Source organism: Balaenoptera borealis, assembly GCF_965194805.1.
Source record: "Balaenoptera borealis genome assembly, chromosome: X".
Lineage (NCBI taxonomy): Eukaryota > Metazoa > Chordata > Mammalia > Artiodactyla > Balaenopteridae > Balaenoptera > Balaenoptera borealis.
In genome coordinates this window covers 59629352-59646819 of record NC_138881.1, presented here as the reverse complement: position 1 = coordinate 59646819, position 17468 = coordinate 59629352, and the positions used below count along the sequence as shown (strand labels likewise).

The 17468-nt window shown below is 45.9% G+C and overlaps 2 long non-coding RNA genes and 1 pseudogene across 4 annotated transcripts in view; 2 read left to right on the top strand and 1 right to left on the bottom strand.

The window, feature by feature from the left end:
* Positions 1 to 17468, top strand: part of LOC309620813 — a 498839-nt gene that overhangs the window by 233345 nt on the left and 248026 nt on the right. The gene's annotated exons all lie outside the window — the stretch shown is intronic.
* LOC309620844 overlaps positions 1 to 17468 on the top strand; it is a 260746-nt gene that overhangs the window by 136416 nt on the left and 106862 nt on the right. The window lies entirely within an intron of this gene.
* On the bottom strand, positions 12284 to 16283 carry LOC309620997 (uncharacterized protein CXorf49 homolog pseudogene; annotated as a pseudogene). Of its 2 annotated transcripts, none has more exons than XR_014249886.1 (5): positions 14143 to 16283; positions 13537 to 13613; positions 13177 to 13269; positions 12603 to 12644; positions 12284 to 12498 (listed from the first exon to the last, which is right to left on the bottom strand). The product of XR_014249886.1 is annotated as an uncharacterized protein CXorf49 homolog pseudogene (transcript). The 2 variants fall into 2 exon arrangements; XR_014249887.1 differs by having other exon boundaries at positions 13224 to 13269.

Here is a 17468-nt window from a genome sequence, read left to right as displayed (position 1 = left end):
AAAAACAAACCCAAACAATTAAGAAAATGGTCACAGGAACATACATATCGATAATTGCCTTAAACGTGAATGGATTAAATGCTCCAACCAAAACACACAGGCCTGCTGAATGGATACAAAACCAACACCCATATATATGCTGTCTACAAGAGACCCACTTTAGACCTAGGGACACATACAGACTGAAAGTGAGGGGATGGAGAAAGATATTCCATGCAAATGGACATCAAAAGGAAGCTGGAGTAGCTATACTCATATCAGATAAAATAGACTTTAAAATAAAGAATGTTACAAGAGACAAGGAAGGACACTACATAATGATCAAGGGATCAATCCAAGAAGAAGATATAACAATTATAAATATATATGCACCCAACATAGGAGCACCTCAATACATAAGGCAACTGCTAACAGCTATAGAAGAGGAAATCGACAGTAACACAATAATAGTAGGGGACTTTAACACCTCACTTACACCAATGGACAGATCATCCAAAATGAAAATAAATAAGGAGAGAGAAGCTTTAAATGACACAATAGACCAGATAGATTTAATTGATATTTATAGGACATTCCATCCAAAAACAGCAGATTACAATTTCTTCTCAACTGCGCATGGAACATTCTTCAGGATAGATCACATCTTGGGTCACAAATCAAGCCTCAGTAAATTTAAGAAAATTGAAATCATATCAAGCATCTTTTCTGACCACAACGCTATGAGATTAGAAATGAATTACAGGGAAGAAAACATAAAAAACACAAACACATGGAGGCTAAACTATACCTTACTAAATAACCAAGACATCACTGAAGAAATCAAAGAGGAAATCAAAAAATACCTAGAGACAAATGACAATGAAAACACAATGATCCAAAACCTATGGGATGCAGCAAAAGCAGTTCTAAGAGGGAAGTTTATAGCTATACAAGCCCACCTCAAGAAACAAGAAAAATCTCAAGTAAACAATCTAACAATCCTTACACCAAAAGGAACTAGAGAAAGAAGAACAAACAAAACCAAAGTTAGCAGAAGGAAAGAAATCATAAAGACCAGAGCAGAAATAAATGAAATAGAAACAAAGAAAACCATAGGAAAGATCAATAAAACTAAAAGCTGGTTCCTTGAGAAGTTAAACAAAATTGATAAACCATTAGCCAGACTCATCAAGAAAAAGAGGGAGAGGACTCAAATCAATAAAATTAGAAATGAAAAAGGAGAAGTTACAACAGACACCGCAGAAATACAAAGCATCCTAAGAGAATACTACAAGCAACTCTATGCCAATAAAATGGACAACCTGGAAGAAATGGGCAAATTCTTAGAAAGGTGTAACTTTCCAAGACTGAACCAGGAAGAAACAGAAAATATGAACAGACCAATCAGAAGCACTGAAATTGAAACTGTGATAAAAAATCTTGCAACAAACAAAAGCCCAGCACCAGATGGCTTCACAGGTGAATTCTATCGAACATTTAGAGAAGAGCTAAAACCCATTCTTCTCAAACTCTTCCAAAAAATTGCAGAGGAAGGAACACCCCCAAACGCATTCTATGAGGCCACCATCACCCTGATACCAAAACCAGACAAAGATACTACAGAAAAAGAAAATTACAGGCCAATATCACTGATGAATATAGATGCAAAAATCCTCAACAACATACTAGAAAACAGAATCCAACAACACATTAAAGGGATCATACACCATGATCAAGTGGGATATATCCCAGGGATGCAAGGATTCTTCAATATACGCAAATCAATCAATGTGATACACCATATTAACAAATTGAAGAAGAAAAACCATATGATCATCTCAATAGATGCAGAAAAAGCTTTTGACAAAATCAACACCCATTTATGATAAAAACTCTCCAGAAAGTGGGCATAGAGGGAACCTACCTGAACATAATAAAGGCCATATATGACAAACCCACAGCAAACATCATTCTCAATGGTGAAAAACGGAAAGCATTTCTTCTAAGATTAGGAACGAGACAAGGATGTCCACTCTCACCACTATTATTCAACATAGTTTTGGAAGTCCTAGCCACGGCAATCAGAGAAGAAAAAGAAATAAAAGGAATACAAATTGGAAAAGAAGAAGTAAAACTGTCACTGTTTGCAGATGACATGATATTATACACAGAGAATCCTAAAAATGCCACCAGAAAACTCCTGGAGCTAATCAATGAGTTTGGTAAAGTTGCAGGATACAAAATTAATGCAAAGAAATCTCTTGCATTCCTATACACTAATGATGAAAAAAATCTGAAAGAGAAATTATGGAAACACTCCCATTTACCATTGCAACAAAAAGAGTAAAATACCTAGGAATAAACCTACCTAGGGAGACAAAAGACCTGTATGCAGAAATCTATAAGACACTGATGAAAAAAATTAAAGGTGAAACCAACAGATGGAGAGGTATACCATGTTCTTGGATTGGAAGAATCAATATTGTGAAAATGATTATACTACCCAAAGCAATCTACATATTCAATGCAATCCCTATCAAATTACCAATGGCATTTTTTGCAGAACTAGAACAAATCATCTTAAAATTTGTATGGATACACAAAAGACCCCGAATAGCCAACGCAGTCTTGAAGGAAAAAAAAAAAGCTGGAGGAATCAGACTCCCTGTCTTCAGACTATACTACAAAGCTACAGTAATCAAGACAATATGGTACTGGCACAAAAACAGAAACATAGATCAATGGAACAAGATAGAAAGCTCAGAGATAAACCCACGCACCTATGGCCAACTAATCTATGACAAAGGAGGCAAAGATATACAATGGAGAAAAGACAGTTTCTTCAATAAGTGGTGCTGGGAAAACTAGACAGCTACATGTAAAAGAATGAAATTAGAACACTCCTGAACACCATACACAAAAATAAACTCAAAATGGATTTGAGACCTAAATGTAACGTGGGACACTATAAAACTCTTCGAGGAAAACATAGGAAGAACACTCTTTGACATAAATCACAGCAAGACCTTTCTTGATCCACCTCCTAGAGGAATGGGAATAAAAACAAAAAATAAACAAATGGGACCTAATGAAACTTCCAAGCTTTTGCACAGCAAAGGAAACCATAAACAAGGCGAAAAGACAACCCTCAGAATGGGAGAAAATATTTGCAAATGAATCAACGGACTAAGGATTAATCTCCAAAATATATAAACAGCTCATGCAGCTCAATACTAAAGAAACAAACAACCCAATCCCAAAATGGGCAGAAGACCTAAATAGACATTTCTCCAAAGAAGACATACAGATGGCCAAGAAGCACATGTAAAGCTCCTCAACATCACTAATTATTAGAGAAATGCAAATCAAAACTACAGTGAGGTATCACCTCACACCAGTTAGAATGGGCATCATCAGAAAATCTACAAACAACAAATGCTGGAGAGGGTGTGGAGAAAAGGGAACACTCTTGCACTGTTGGTGGGAGTGTAAATTGATACAGCCACAATGGAGAACAGTATGGAGGTTCCTTAAAAAAATGAAAAGTACAATTACCATATGATCCAGCAATCCCACTACCGGGCATATACCCAGAGAAAACCATAATTCAAAAAGACACATGCACCCCAATGTTCATTGCAGCACTATTTACAGTAGCCAGGTCATGGAAGCAACCTAAATGCCCATCGACAGACGAATGGATAAAGAAGTTGTGGTACATATATACAATGGAATATTACTCAGCCATAAGATGGAACGAAATTGAGTCATTTGTTGAGTCGTGGATGGAGCTAAAGACTGTCATACAGAGTGAAGTAAGTCAGAAAGAGGAAAAACAAATATCGTATATCAATGCATATATGTGGAACCTAGAAAAATGGTACAGATGAACCGATTTTCAGGGCAGAAGTTGATACTCAGATGTAGAGAACAAACGTATAGACACCAAGGGGGGAAAACCGCGGTGGGGTGGGGATGGTGATGTGCTGAATTGGGCGATTGGGATTGACATGTGTACACTGATGTGTATAAAACTGATGACTAATAAGAACCTGCAGTATAAATAAATAAATAAATAAATAAATAAATAAAATTCATACGGAAAAAAACCCAAATACAGTAAAGTTGCAGGATACAAAATCAATATACAAAAATCAGTTACGTTTCTATACATTTACAGCAAATTATCTGAAAAAGAAATAAAGGAAACAGTCCTATTCACAATACATCAAAACCAATAAGATACTTAGGAATAACTTTTATCAGGGAGGTGAAAGATCTACACACAGAAAACTACAAGACTTTGAGGAGACAAACAAATGAAAGACATCCAGTGTTCATGGATAGGAAGAATTAATATGGTTAAAATGGTCATAGTACCCAAGCAATGTATAGATTCAATGTAATCTCTATCAAACTTCAATGGTATTTTTCTCAGAAATAGAAAACGACAAACCTAAAGTTTGTTTGGAGCCACAAAAGATCCCAAATTGCCAAAACAATACCGAGAAGGAAGAATAAAGCTGGAGGCATCACAGTTTCTATTTTCAAACTATGTTACAAAGCTAAAATAATCAAAACAGTATGGTACTGTCATAAAAATAGACACATAGACCAATGGAACAGAATTGAGAGCCTAGAAATAAACCCTCGCATATAGAGTCCAAAAACAAACAAAACAAAACATGTGACAAGGAAGTCAAGAATAATTGAGGAAAGAATGTTCTCTTTAATAAATATGGTTGGGAAAACTGGATGAACACATGCAGAGAAGTATTTCCCTTAACTTTTAATCTTCCAGTTGCAGAAATTGGACACATACTACAGCACTTACAAAAATTAACTTGAAATGGATTAAAGACTTAAACATAAGAACTGAAAACGTAAGTCTTCTAGAAGAAAACATAGGGGAAAAGAAGGAGGAAGCAATCAGAAAATCCAAACCAATCAAAACTTTCTAAAGGAGAGCATGGCATGGACATATATACACTACCAAATGTAAAATAGATAGCTAGTGGGAAGCAGCCACATAGCACAGGGAGATCAGCGTGGTGCTTTGTGACCACCTAGAGGGGTGGGATAGGGAGGGAGGGAGGGAGATGCAAGAGGGAGGAGATATGGGGATATATGTATATATAGCTGATTCACTTTGTTAGAAAGCAGAAACTAACACACTATTGTAAAGCAATTATACTCCAATAAAGATGTTAAAAAAAAAAATAAAGTAAAATGAAAGCCCCCCCCAAAATGGATTAAAACTTCAAAAATGTCAGTGTCACGAATGACCCAAAAAAAATCTGGAAAATTTTTCTAGTTTAAAGGACACTAAAGAGACATGACAACTGAATGCAATGCATGTTCTTTGATTGGAAGCAGGATTTTTTTTAAGAAATAGGTACAAATAACAATTCTGAGACACATGAATTTTGAATGAGTGCATACGGTAGGTAATTGTATTGTCTCAAAGTTAAATTTCTGAGTGTGATAATTGCATTAAGATGTTGTAGCAAACTGGGACTTCCCTGGTGAAGCAGTGGTTAAGAATCTGCTTGCCAATGCAGGGGACACGGGGTCGAGCCCTGGTCCAGGAAGATCTCACATGCTGTGGAGCAGCTAAGTCCGTGTGCCACAACTACTGAGCCTGTGCTCTAGAGCCCGTGAGCCACAACTACTGAGCCCTCGTGCCACAACTACTGAAGCCCACATGCCTAGAGCCCATGCTCCGCAACAAGAGAAGCCAGCACTGTGACAAGCACGCACACTGCAAGGAAGAGTACCCCCTGCTTGCCACAACTAGAGAAAGTCCGTGTGCAGCAACAAAGACACAATGCAGCCAAAAATAAATTTAAAAAAAAAAAGATGTTGTAGCAAACAATTATTTTTCCCAAGTGAAACATGTCAAGGTATTTAGGGACAATGTACTATAATCTCTTCAAATAACTCAAATGATTCAACAAAACGATTAAAAACACACACGCATACAGTTAGACAGAGGGAAAGGAAATATGACAAAAGCTACAAAATATTTACAATGGGTGAGTCCAGTTGAAGGATGAATGGGTGTTGCTTGCAATTTTCTTGCATAAGTATCTGTAGGACAGTTTTTTTTGTAAATAGGGGGAAAAGAGGATATTATGGACCATTTTATTCCAATTAATTTGAAAACTTAGAAAAAGGTCACCAATTTCTACACAAACATAACTTGCCAAAAATGACTCAGAAAGGAAGAGCCAACCGGAATCGCTCCACACTAATTGTAAAGAAATATACTAATAGTCAAAATGCTTTTCCAAAAAAATCTTCTAGGCTTCACCACTGAATTTTGAAAAGCATCTTAGGCATAAATATTTTCAATTTGACACAAAATCTTAGAAAAAATTGAAAAGGCAGGACACTCCTCAACTCATTTTCTGAGGATGGAATAACCTTGACACTAAATCCTGTTGACAGTTTGAGAAAGGAAAATCACAGGTCAACCGCAGGCTCATGGCATAGAAGCAAGAATCAGAAACAGAATATTAGCAAACTGAATCCTACAGGATATAAAGAGGAAAATACAAAACATACCATGACTGGATTCATCCCAGGAATACAAATTTGATTTAGTTTCAGAAAATAAAGTGATATAGCATTCCATGTTAACAGATTACAAGAGAAAATTATGATCCTCGTGTTTAAAAATAAATACTGAGTAACAATATCCATTTGTAATGTATTTTTTTTGGCCGATCAATTTGTAATTATTTTTTTCTGCCGCACCACGTGGCACGCAGTATCCTATTTCCCCAAGGAGGGATCAAACCCGTGCCCCCTGCAGTGGAAGCACAGAATCTTAACCACTGGACCACCAGGGAATTTCCCTGTAATGTAACGTACTTTTAAAAATTGAAGTAGAGATGACTTAGAATGTTGTGTTAGTTTCAGGTGTACAGCAAAGTGATTCAGATATATGTATATGTATTTTATATAAATAAATATATAAATATATATGTATTTTATATACATATATTCTTTTCAGATTCGTTTCCATTATAGATTATTACAAGATATTGAATATAGTTCTCTGTGCTATAAGTAGGTCCTTGATATTTATTTATTTTACATATAGTAGTGTGTATCTGTTAATCCCAAACTCCTAATTTATCCCTCCCCCCCTTTGCCCTTTGGCAACCATAAGTTAGTTTTTGATATGTGTAAGTCTGTTTGTTTTATAAATAAGTTCATTCGTGTCATTTTTAAAATTAGATTCCACATATGAGTGATATCATATGATATTTGTCTTTCTCTGCCTGACTTACCTCACTTAGTATGATCATCTCTAGGTCCATCCATGTTGATGCAAATGGCATTATTTCATTCTTTTTTTATGGCTGAGTAATATTCCATTGTATATATATATACCACATCTTCTTTAACCATTCCATTCCCTGTGTGTATGTATATGTATGTATGTGTATATATACATATATATACACATATATCTGTGTGTGTGTGTGTATATATATATATATATATATATATATATATATATACATACATACACATATATGTGTGTATATGTATATCACATCTTCTTTATCCATTCCTCTGTTGATGGACATTTAGGTTGCTTCCATGTCTTGGCTATGGTAAAAAGAGCTGCTATGAATATAGGGGTGCATGTATCTTTTCGAATTATGGTTTTCTCTGGATATATGCCCAGGAGTGGGATTGCTGGATCATATGGTAATTCTATTTTTCGTTTTTTAAGGAACATCCATACTGTTCTCCATAGTGGCTGCACCAATCTACATTCCCACCAACACTGTACAAGGGTTCCCTTTTCTCCACACCTTCTCCAGCATTTATTACTTGTAGACTTTTTAATGATGGCCATTTTGACTGGTGTGAGGTGATACCTCATTGTAGTTCTGATTTGCATTTCTCTAATAATTAGCAATGTACAGCATCTTTTCATGTGCCTATTGGCCATCTGTATGTCTTCATTGGAGAAGTGTCTATTTAGGTCTTCTGCCCGCTGTTTGATTGGGTTGTTTGTTTCTTTGTTTGTTTGTTTTTGATATTGAGCTTTATGAGCTGTTTGTATGTTTTGGAAATTAATCCCTTGTCGGTCACATCGTTTACAAATATTTTCTCCCAGTCCATAGGTTGTCTTCGTTTTCTTTATGGTTGCCTTTGCTGTGCAAAAGCTTTTAAGTTTCATTGGGTCCCATTTGTTTATTTTTGCTTTTGTTTCCATTACTCTAGGAGATGGATCCAAAAAAATATTGCTGCGATTTATGTCAAAGAGTGTTCTGCCTGTGTTTTCCTCTAGGACTTTTATAGCATCTGATCTTACATTTAGGTCTTTAATCCATTTTGAGTTTATTTTTGTAGGTGGTGTTAGAGAATGTTCTAATTTTATTCTTTTCAATGTAGCTGTCCAGTTTTCCCAGCACCACTTGCTGAAGAGACGGTCTTTTCTCCATTGTATATTCTTGCCTCCTTTGTCGTAGAGTAATTGACCATAAGTGTGTGGGTTTATTTCTGGGCTTTCTATCTTGTAGCATTGATCTATGTGCCTGTTTTTGTGCTGGTACCATACTGTTTTGATCACTGTATCTTTGTAGTATAGTCTAAGGTCAGGGAGCATAATTCCTACACCTACATTCTTCTTTCTCCAGATTGTTTTGGCAATTCGGGGTTGTTTCTGTTTCCATACAAATTTTAAAATTATTTGTTCCAGTCGTGTGAAAAATGCCATTGGTAATTTGACAGGAATTTCATTGAATCTGTAGATTGCCTTGTGTAGCATGGTCATTTTAACAATATTGATTCTGACAGTCCAAGAACATGGTATATCTTTGATCTGTTTGTGTCATCTTCAACATCTTTCCACAGTGTCTTATAGCTTTCAGAGTACAGGTCTTTTGCCTCCTTAGGTAGATTTATTCCTAGGGATTTTATTCTGTTTGATGTGACACTAAATGAGATTGTTTCCCTAATTTCTCTTTCTGATATTTCATTGTTAGTGTATAGAAATGTAACAGACTTCTGTATATTAATTTTGTATACTGCAACTTCACTGAAATAATTTATGAACTCCAGTAGTTTTCTGGTGGCATCTTTAGGATTTCCTATGTATATTATCATGTCACTTGCAAACAGTGATAGTTTTACTTTTTCCTTTCCAATTTGGATTCTCTTTATTTATTTTTCTTCCCTAATTGCTGTGTCATAATGCACTTTTTACATTTTTTTAATAATATGGGTTTATTAAAATTAATTTACATACAAGGTCTAAGAGTCTCTATGAACACATTCTGTTATGGAACCACCAATACAATCAAAATTAAAAACATTTTCATCAGCCTCAGAATTGCTTCATGCTCTTTGGTAGTTTAACCTCTTGTCTCAACCCCCAGACCCAGGCAACCACCAATCTGTTTTCTATCCCTACAGTCTGGCCTTCTCAAGAACGTGAAGTAAATGGGATCAGGCAGTATGTAGACTTATCCATTTGGATTCCTACACAGAAAAGGACATATAGGGGACTTCTGGATGTGCAATGTACTTTTCTGTCACCTGGGTATAATTACATGGGTTGTTCCGTTCATAATTATTTGTCAAATTGAGAGCTTATGCTCTCTACGATGTGCATATGGATAGTGTCTTTTATCTTTGGAAGGGTTATTTTATTAAATAACAATTGTAAATCCTTTAAAAGAAAGTGAATGATCATTGTAAAAGTCAGGCTGGCAGATACCTCAAGAGGACTAGGGTGGGGGAAGTGATTGGCTTGGAACAAAAGGGAGGTCCAAAACTACTGGTCTGTCCTCCATCTGCATCTGAGCGGTACTTACCAAGACTTCAACAGTGCACAAGCACAGGGGGCACCAAGCACACTGCAGTCATTCGAATGCTGCGCCCTGGAATCACGCAGGGACAGTCCACATGGCAACCCTGGCAGCCCCAATGTGCCTGGCCGAACCTGGCCAATGCAGGTGAGAGTCTCCCCACCTTAATTCAGCTGGGTAGCAGCCTTTATTGCACCTGCAAGCTTAACCCCCTGTTGCCATGCAAGGTAACATATAAGCCAACAGCAGGAATTAGGATTTGGACACCTTGGGGCATGATTACTCTGCCCACCACACCCAGCTCCCTCTCCAGGGCTCACCTACACCTACCTTCTTGTTTGTGTCACTTCCCCCCAAGAGTCCAGAGAGAGCAGTTGGCCTGTGGTTGGGCTGGTGCTGGTGTGGAGTGGGTGGGGTGGGGAGGGGGCATCTTCCCAGTAATTGGGCAGGGAGCAGAAGCAGGCAGGATGGGGCCTAGGGCTCTCCAGGCCAGCCGCCACTGTCTCCCAGGCTGGAGAAGGGGCTTGAGGGGAAAGGCAAATGGGGCGAACTGAATGAGGGCGTGGTCCTGACCTCCTCCTACACACGGGGGCCCAGATGTATGACCTGCCACTATTTCCCTCTGGAACTGGAAAGCTCAGGGCCAAGCCACAGCCTGTGAAATACATGTTTCCAGCAACATTTTTCTGCAGTAGTTGGTCAGAACACGGAACAGAGAGATTGTGTGCTCAGTGGAGGGAAGGGAGGCAGGGAAAATGCATCACCAAGGGTTGAGGTCACACCCTCCCATGTCACCTCCCTTTCAACAAGCTTCTCTACTTCCTCACCCGGGTGACCACAGCCCCGTGACCCCCTCTGCCGACAGGCGGTGCTGGTGCTGGTGCTGGACTTCTCCCCGGGCACAAGTTGCCTGCACGTCTCGGTGAGCAGAAACCTCAGCTGGAAGGTCTCTGCCAAACTTAGTCACTCAGACAGCAGCGAGATGTGCTACACCGCCAAGCAATAACCACTGGATCAGGTTCAGGGTCAAAGCTGTAAACTAAGCAGTCAAGCCCACCTTCTCCAGGGAGGGGTTTGAGTGGAAGGATTCAGTCCCACGAACATTCTTTTCTGACACTGAGGTCTGTGACTGTCCCATCCCACATGTGGTCTGTCCACCTGAGCTCATGCCATGAACTCTGGAAGCGAGTCAGGGTGAGAATATGGGGGAAGGGTGGACCCAAGTGCTCCCCATTGTCCAGGTACAGTCACTCCTTACTTCCCATCCTCACTGTGCCCATCCCGCCCCTGTCCCGGGTAGCTCATGTTGGGTGGTCTCATATATGGGTCTCCTGATTCTAAGATGAGCTACTCTGAGGAGCCACCCTTCCCAATCTCATTCCATCCACACCCACAGTAGTCGTCAGACATCACAGGATCACAGAGTAGGATCGAGAGCCTCCTCCAGCGAATCCAACATTTTGAGCATCCCAACACCCTGTCGTGGGGTTTGGTGACTTCTGCATCATCTCCCTCCTATGTTTTGGGAATTTAACGACAACCCTTGAACAAAACAGATCCGACCCTTGATTTTGCTCATTCAATGCCTCACAGAACCTGGACCAGCCTCTACTCCCTTTACTCCCTGAATCACATCTTTCTCCCTCAAGGGAGATTATCCCTGATTACTTTTATTCACACACAGGGACACACACTCACCAACCTGGAATGTCCTATCTACCATCATACCCCCTTTTGTGTAGTAAAACACCGGTCTTTCGGGAAGGCGGTCAGGCAGAACCACCCTCGCCTCACTCAAACACAAATCTGTCCCTCTGAGTCTCAGGCTGGTACAGCCCTGAGTCCTGGCTGAGGGAAGGAAGTGCTTCCCAACCTTCAGTGAGGGAGAAATCGAACGTGGAGTTCAGACTCAACCTCATGTGCCCTAAAGAGGCAGTCTGGGAGATTGAGCTGGGACACGGAAATATCATTTCCAGGAAAATCTGTGTCATGGGGCTGGTGGAAGAGTATTTGACGGGGACCATGCAAGAACACAGACCTCCTAACCACACTTGACATAGAACCTGACGGGCCAATTTCCACTCAAGGGTATAGAGACGACCAGGCTGGAGGAGGGTGGTCAGCTGGCTAGGGTAGGGAGGATGTGAAAGCTTCCAGATTGGAGCTCTGGAAGGGGGTCATGAGTTCCTGCTGATGGGGAGGGGGAATGGCAGAGATGAATGGGAACCGCCAGACCCCAAAGCAGGAGGGGGGTTTGGAGAGAACTAGAAGAGGGCCTTCGGGGGAAAGGGAGGACGTGCCAATGTGGCCAGGCAGAGCCCACACAGGATCCAGACGTGGGGCACTCCGCTGGCTTGACTGCAGGGATGGTAGCAGAGGCTGGCCCAGAGTCCCCACCACAGGATGCCAGAGATACTGTTCTGGAAAAGGCTCTGACGTGGAGCATTGCCCCGTCCCGGCCCCCTACCCCTACCCCTACCCCTACCCCTCCAGAGAGAAGGCAGAACACAGAATATGAGAGGCACTTTAATTGGAAAATGCTGTGAAACTGGGGTGGGGCGGGGGAAAACAAGAGGGAGAGGAAGCCCCAGCTGAGGCAGAACAGGAGGGAACGAGCTTGGCCACAGCTCCCGGGCCCCAAAGGTACCAGCTGCTCCTCTTGCAGGAAGACGCTGGGCTCAACCTGTGAAACAGCGGAGTCAGGGAGGAGCCTCAAGCCAGGGCCAGCCCCCAGCCCTGCTCAACAGGCAGGACTGTGGGAAGGGGTACGGTGTGCGTAACACTCACTTCAAAGGGTCTGGAACTTGTCAGCCAGGTACTGCATGGTGGCTGCAACAGGGACAGGCATTAGCAGGCGCTCCAGAGAGAGGGATATAGAAGCCCGTCCCCCTATCCCCGTGAGGAACCGCCTAGCCCTGCAACCTAAAACCCCCTCCAGACCTGATGCAAAGAGCTCTGGGCCTGACCACTCCCCACCACCCGAATTGAATGTGGAACCGGTTCCTAAAGGGAAACAAAGTGTGCCAGCAGCCCTCATGCTGTGGGCCGTGCCACAACCAGTCAGAACTCGTCACACAAACAAACAATTCAACAAGAACCTTAGAAGCCACACCAAGCAGCAGTTCAAGGGAAAATCAAAGAGGCATCTCTAAAAGTCCTATCAGAAGGAGGTTCCCTAGGACTGGTCTGGTTGGCAAAGTGTGCATGCAGTCCAGACAGTACCTTGCTACTTGTACACACGCCCAGCTGGACATGCATAGCCGGCTCCAGGGACAGGCCTGCTAGGTTCTCCTCCCCACAGGGATGTTGGTCCCTGCGAGGCCGAATGCACCTGCAGTCCACCCCCACCCCAGGTGCCCACCCGGGTTCTGCACTAAGACACCGCTCTCCGTCCCTGGTTCCTCATACCAAGTTTCTCCTTAAGGTCGTCTATTTCTCTCTGTAGCACGAGACTCTAGGCCAGCAGACACAGGAGAAAGAGAAATGATTAGTATACTCTGGCCTCCTCTCTCCTCCACCTTCTCCTCTCCCCCAGGCCCTCCATCCCAGAGCCGGGTGGCTAGACTGGCAAGGGCTCCTCAGTGGAAAGGAGGTGGGTTCCCTCCGTGGGGTACGTCATGGGGGCAGGGGAAGGAGGGCCCCACACATGTCAGTTGAACTTGAACCCAGATCCCACCCTCGAGTTTGGGCCTGTATTTCCAGGAGGCAGAGGAAGCATTACCAGAGGACAGCCCGGTGTTCCCAGTGGCTGCTGCTGTCTTTCTGGTCTTGGGGGATGGTCAAGTGGCTTCCGGTCACCTGAGAGGGAAAGGACACACAATCCAGCTTCCCAGGCTCCCAGTGAGGTGGAAAGGGCCAAGCGGGGTCTAACGTGAGGTGAGGCAGCACCACCCTCCGCTGGCAACAAGCCGCCCCTGCTCTGCCCAGCAGCCCGAACCTTCTCTCTGGGCCTGCCTCCCCTGTTCCCCAGGGGCAGCCATTTCGCCACTGTGGTCCCCAAAGACTGTGGCTCTGGATTCGACCCTCCCAGAGCTGCAGCCACAGCCAGCACGTGGGAGAGCAATGTGGGCGAAAAGGACTTAACAGAAAAGGCTGTTCCCCTGCAAGTCTACACCCGGAGGAGCTGTTTGGGGCACTGCCACCGATCACCCCGGCCGCACAAACCCCACACAGAGGATGATGTGGCTCAAGGCCAGCCCTGCCAGCATCCCGTCTCCTGGGGGAGAAGCTGCCTGGGAGCAAGGCTGTGCCCCCAGCAGAGACAGAGCCAGAGGTTTCTGTCCTCAACCCCTCTCCCCTCCCCTCATATCAAACCCACGACACTCACCTGAGGGGACAGGCAGCCTGGGCATGACTTCTCCCTGGTTCAGGGCCAAGGGCTCTGAGTTTCCTGGATCTTGGGGGCCTCTGGTGTTGAGGTCGTCACTGCAGGCTTTTCCACCATGCATGCGTGGAAAAGATGTGCCTGGCCTGTGAGTTGGCAGCTGAAACAAGAATTTCTCACCGATTAGGACTAAGGATGTGTGTGTGTGTGTGTGTGTGTGTGTGTGTGTGTGTGTGTGTGTGAGAGAGAGAGAGAGGGAGAGAGAGTGTGTGATTCGGGGCCGGGGTGAGGCAGGGAATTGGGAAGGGAATTGAAAGGCTGATCTCATTAGCACTTTCTCCCTCAGTCAGCCCCAGGCCAGCAGGCAGAGCTGATCTAGGGACAACACTGGGGCACTGAGAAAGCCCAGGCCCCCTGCAAGGAAGGTCTGGGGAACAGCTAGGAAGTAGGATTCAGGAAGCTGGTGAGTCTAAATACTATGGCTTTTTGGGGAAACTTTTAAGGGATCCCCCGACACAATTCAGCTAACAGCCCTCCCTTCCATCACAGCCTGTCTCGCAGAGGAGGCTGGAAACAGGCCAAGGGTGGAGAACCGGGCCCAGCACACCCGAAGTGCTACCTTAATGTTTGTCCCTAGTAAAAGGAGCCCGATCTGGCATCCTAATGACCCAGTGACCGAGGGGCACCCAATGACGACCCCTGAGGGATGGACGGAGGCAGCATGGGTGAAGACGTGTGTCCTGGGGGCGGTTGGAGCTGGGGGGGGGGCGAAGAGTGGGGAGAGAGGAGGAGCATGGCCTACTCACTTGGCCCTTTGCGGCTGGATCTTTATTTGGGTCTTTATCTTCTCCCGCCACCGCCTCAGACTCCCTTGCCCGCCTGGCCACGGATTTCTTCCCAGCACCGGTGTGCTTGGACTGTTCATTTCCCGAAAGGACCAAGGTATACCTCTTGGATCTCCCAAGCAGCGGGATGCCAGAGATTGGGGGCAAGGTGGCCGGTTCCAGGGGAGTTGCCGAGATTCGCTCTCCCCCGGAAGGGAAGGTTCTCCCCAGGGCAAGTTTGGAGGCTCCCCCGAGGGATTTCTTCTCCTGGGCCCCCTTCTTCCTAGGAGCGACCCGCCGCAGGCCACCTGCAGCAGCAGCAGCAGCTCCCGGGTAGCTGGGCCTGCTGCCCCCCTTCCCCCAGAGCACGCTCCGCATTTTCCTAGGGGAAGAGATGCCCTGCTCTCCCACGCCCTGTGTTTCCACAACCGAAGTTAATCCTCGTGGAGCCAAGGACAGGGAAGAGCCTGGCACGTGAAGGAAATTCTCCCTGTCTTGGAAAATCGAGTGTCTGGGAGTGTCCCCGGGATCCTTGGGTCTGCTGGGCTCGGCCTGGCCTCCTCCTCTGGGGTAAGTGCTCACCGTCATCAGCTCTGTCTCACTGAACTCATCTGAGGACTCGGGGTCGGACAGCAGCCAGGCCAGGCCTTTCTCGGGGAGCCGCTGGCGATCCGCAGCCACCTTCAACCTACGCTTAGGGCCTCTCTTAGGGTTCCCCCAGGCCCGGCCCGCTTCGGGCCCACCGAGGTGGAGAGGGCCGGCCGGAGCCGGCGGCGCTTCCCCACAGCTCTGGGCGGGCGCTCCTCGACCGCCGGGACCCGCCTCGAGGCCGGCCCACACGGCGGACACTTCGAAGGTGGCGCAGCTCTCCGGGGACAGGTGTCTGTGGACGCCCAGCACGTCCCGGGCGGCCAGCTGCCGCAGGATGCCCGCCGCAGACTCCTCGGCCAGTTCCAGGAGGTCCCTCGTGTCGTCAGCCGGGGAGCCAGGTCGGCCTTCGCGGCCCCACAGCACCGGCCCTCCCGCTTCCAGCATCTCCCGCTCCGACTGGAAGCCCCCGGGGTCTGGGAAGCCGCCCCCGCCCTCGCCGCTCCGCGGCTCCCCGGGCTCGGGGCCTGAGTCGGGACCCCGCGGGACTGCGGGGCCGGTCGGGCTGACGCCGGCCCGCTCCCCGCCCTCTGGGCCGAAAAGCGTTCCCCACACAGACAGCTTATCGGGGGAGCTCATGTCGCTACCCTGGCGGCGCCGGAACCGGGGCGACGGTCGATGGCCCGAGCCGAGGTCGCGGTCGCGGTCACGGCGGTCGAGGCGGGCGGCGCTCAGAGGGCAGCGGCAGCCACCTCAGGCGTCGCACGAGCTCGCCTCAAACGCAACGACGCTCGGTTTTCAGCGCACCGCCCACGCCCGCGCCGCGGCCTCCTCATTGGTCCGGGCCCGGCCAACCAGCGGGCGCCTTGTTCGCCTGCCGGCTCGAGGCCTAACCAATGGGGTCGAGGGCCTCTGATTTGCCGCCAAGCCCGTGGGCGGTCCGGGCAGTGGGCTGGTGAAGGGGATGGTGGGAGGGCCTCCCTCTGTCAAGCCTCTCGGCCCGCCTCCTCCTGTCCCGCCTCCCCTTTCCGGTTAGAGTCACAGCTCTGAGCCTCCGTTTCCCATCTACACAGGGGGTCGGGGAGTGAGGGCGCCGGGCTCCAGGGGTGGTGAGGATGAAACGTCAAGATGGAGGTGCTGGACGCCTAGCACACGCCGAAAGCATTTGCGAGCCTCCCTTCCACCGCAAGCCTTAAGATCCAACAGGAGAATGGGCACAAGAGTCCCGCAGTCAGTAATCAGGGGTCAGCCAGAGAGCAAAGGGATCGTATTTTCCTTCTGTAAGGTCTCTGTCTCAACTGCTCCATCAAATATGGCTCAGCAAACGTTATGGGCAGGTGGGTTTGGCGGACAGACTGGGGTTGGCGGACAGACTGGGGTTGGCCTCGCTCCATCAGCCCTTTGCCCGCTCTCAGGCAAATTCAAAGAAGAGGAAATCGCAGTGGCCAGTTACACCCCAAAAGATGCTCCCCACCCCTGATCCTGGAGATGTGAACTAAAACCACGAATCGGGTTTCACACACTAGGTTGACAACCTTCAAAGAGCTTAACCATTCCGAGGGTGGGAGAGGTCAGGAGCAAAGCCCTGTGGCGGTGGTGCAAGAGATCCATTTGGGAGGTAATCTGGCAGAATCCATTGAAAGCAACTTAGTGCCAGCATGGACTCTGTGCCTGGCACTCTTCTAAGCGCTGGGCATAAATAGTAATGCATCCGCGTGACACACCTATAACTATAGTACCAACTATTACTGGCCTCTTACCGGTGAGGAAACAGGCACTGAGAGGTTCGGCCACTGGCCCAAGGTCATTCGGCTCGTGGGGATCAGCGGCAGGATTGAAACCAATCAATCTGCCTCCAGAGTCCTTGCTTTGAGCCCAAGATCTTAAAACTGGAAGGAAAAATAAAAGCTATTTCCT